Source organism: Hemibagrus wyckioides, linkage group LG11 (genome assembly GCF_019097595.1).
Source record: "Hemibagrus wyckioides isolate EC202008001 linkage group LG11, SWU_Hwy_1.0, whole genome shotgun sequence".
NCBI lineage: Eukaryota > Metazoa > Chordata > Actinopteri > Siluriformes > Bagridae > Hemibagrus > Hemibagrus wyckioides.
The window spans coordinates 9,515,206-9,517,870 of record NC_080720.1 but is presented as its reverse complement, the minus strand read 5'-3'; the positions used below and the strand labels follow the sequence as shown (position 1 = coordinate 9,517,870).

The window sequence follows — 2,665 nt, the reverse complement described above, 5'->3', positions numbered from 1 at the left end:
GCAGGTTTGGCCCTTCTCGTTCCAGTGAAGGGATATTTTAAAGTTATGGCATACAAAGACATTCTAGACAGTGCTTTGGAAAGTTTGGGAAAGGTCCACATATGAGTATGATGGTCAGATGTGCACAAACAGTTAGGTCCTGCATGCATTTCTTTAAAAAAAGAATAAACATACCTACTGTATGTGGTGCTGTTTCCCTAGGACAGGGGCTGTATCGGGTGGTGGGTGAACTTGGTTTTGGGGTAAGACATGTAGTGAACAGAATTATTTACACACATTGTTTGTATGCACATTGGGCCAGTACACTAGTGATCACATGCGAAAATTTGCCCTCTTTTTGAAAGTAAACACAAAAATAATAATAATTATATATATATATTCTTAATTTCCCACCCCTCAGCCCCTCAGGACTGGGCTATGGTAGCCAGATTGTGAGCCTGTATACAGCATTTTATTACTATTATTATTATTATTATTATTATTATTTATTTATTTTTTTAAATTATTATTATCATCATTATTCTGGCATGGGCATTTCTCTACCTGTTCTTCTCATTCTCAGAGCTCCCATGGGCTAAATGCAAGAATAGCTGGAACACAGGTAATACTGCTGCCATTGTCATTAACTGCCCATAATCCTATCTAGAGTTACACTGTGTACTTTTCTAACAATTCAGTTAAACTAATGATAAGCTGTGCAGAAATATTGAAGTCTAATGGAATGCAAATCCACTGTTATAAATCTCAGCAGGAGTTCACTTGCATTAAATAACTTAACAAGTTTGTTTTCTGTCTTACAGAGTACTGTATGGAATTTAACAAGACCAACATGACCATGTCTCAGCTCAATTATGAAAGTCAGTGTCAGTTCCCATAATTAATTTAAAAAAGCACAGATCACTAGAGATCAACTTTTTTCTGTACTTACAGGAAGAGGATTCTGGATTTGTCTGTTGGTATAGAAGAAATTGGTAATGTGAGGTGGGAACTGGCTCTGTGTCTCCTGCTGGCCTGGATCATCTGCTACTTCTGTGTGTTTAATGGTGTGAAATCTACAGGCAAGGTGAGTGCTCATACTTCACAGCATTCTTGTCTGTGCTGGCCACTGCCAGATAACGATCGATAGAATGATGGGAGATCATTCATGGCATGAGTATTGTGTCTCACATGTGGTCTAGATTCACTGCTACCTTTCTTTACTTGGTGTTAATAGTGCTGCTAGTGCGTGGACTAACGCTACCTGGAGCAATTATCAGTAACACATTTTATCTCTACCTAGATCCTCAGGTAAAAACATTCATTTGGACATAGTTGAAAAAAGCTATTTGCAAAATGCTAATTGTTTTTTTTTAGTTGTGTTTTTTTTTTTTTTTTACGTTTCATGTATAGATATAGGTGATTTTTTTTTTTTAAAATGTGGATGGATGCAGGTAGCCAGATATTTTACTCCTATGCACAGGGATTCTGACAGCTTTAGGAAGCTATAATAAATATGATTATAACTGTTACAGGTAAATATATTATTTCTATTAAAAATCTGTTGTTTTCTAGTGCTTAATTAGACCTGGGATTGTATCTTGACTTTTTAATTTTATTACTTATTCTTATTGTCAGGAATGGCAAAGCAAGTGCAGCCTCTCCTGTTCTGCCGACTCATGTGGCAGAGGGCAGAGGGCCTGCAAGATGACCGGACGACTGGCCATCCTGGGAACCTTGGGGACATATCCTGGGGTGCAGGATAGCCTTGGACATGCTAGGGGCAAATTCTAAGCAGGTGGGTTTGACTGATAGAGCCTGCAGATTTCCTACCCTTCTAAGGGAGGCCAAGGCTAAGAGCAGAGCCGTCTTTAGGGTTAGAAAGCTCTTAGAGGCTGACTCCATGGGCTCAGACGGAGCTTCCAGCAGCCCCTCTAGGATGACAGAGAGGTCCCAGTAGGGGAGGTGTGGTCTGTAGGAAGGCCTCGGCTGCCTGGCACCACGCAGAAAATGAGAGACCTCCACTTCAGAGAATACAGCTTTTTAGTGGAGGGAGCCTTAGCATTCAACAGAGTCTCCACTACCTCTGATGAGAGGCCTGCCTCTGCCCTTCCACATCTCAAGGTGGGGGTGTAAGATTTCCCCCTGTGCCTGAGAGAGGAGATCTTTCCTGACAGGAATCTCCCAAGGAGCGCCGTCTAAGAGGGAGACAATGTCCGCGAACACGAGCCAGCCAGTGAGGAGCCATTAGAAGAAGGTGGACTCGATCATGACACACTCAGGCTAGGACTTCTGGGAGCAGAGCTACCAGGGGAAAGGCATACAGGCATAGCCTTGGCCCCATCTGTACCAGAGCATCCAGGCCCAGAGGGGCTGGGTGAGAAAGGGAATACCACAGTGGACAGAGTTTGACTCCTTGGAGGCAAACAGATCCACTTCCGCATTGCCGAAAATCTGCAAGCTGGTCTCCACCACCTGTGGATGGAGACGCCACTCCCCGGGCCTCAGCACCTGCCTCAACAGGAAGTCTGCATCCTTATTTATATGCCCTTGGATGAAAATTGCTCTCAGTGAAAGAAACCTGGTCTCTACCAAGAGCAGAATTTGCTGCGCCAACCTGAACAGAAGGTGAGAATGCAGACCACCCTGATGATTGATATAAGAAACTACCAACACATGGTAGCCCCTG

The 2,665-nt window shown here is 43.1% G+C and overlaps 1 pseudogene; it reads left to right on the top strand.

Annotated features, from left to right (window-relative positions):
* The first annotated feature begins 327 nt into the window (after nucleotides 1-327).
* Nucleotides 328-1,515, top strand: LOC131361432 (sodium- and chloride-dependent GABA transporter 2-like; annotated as a pseudogene).
* Nucleotides 1,516-2,665: the final 1,150 nt, after the last annotated feature.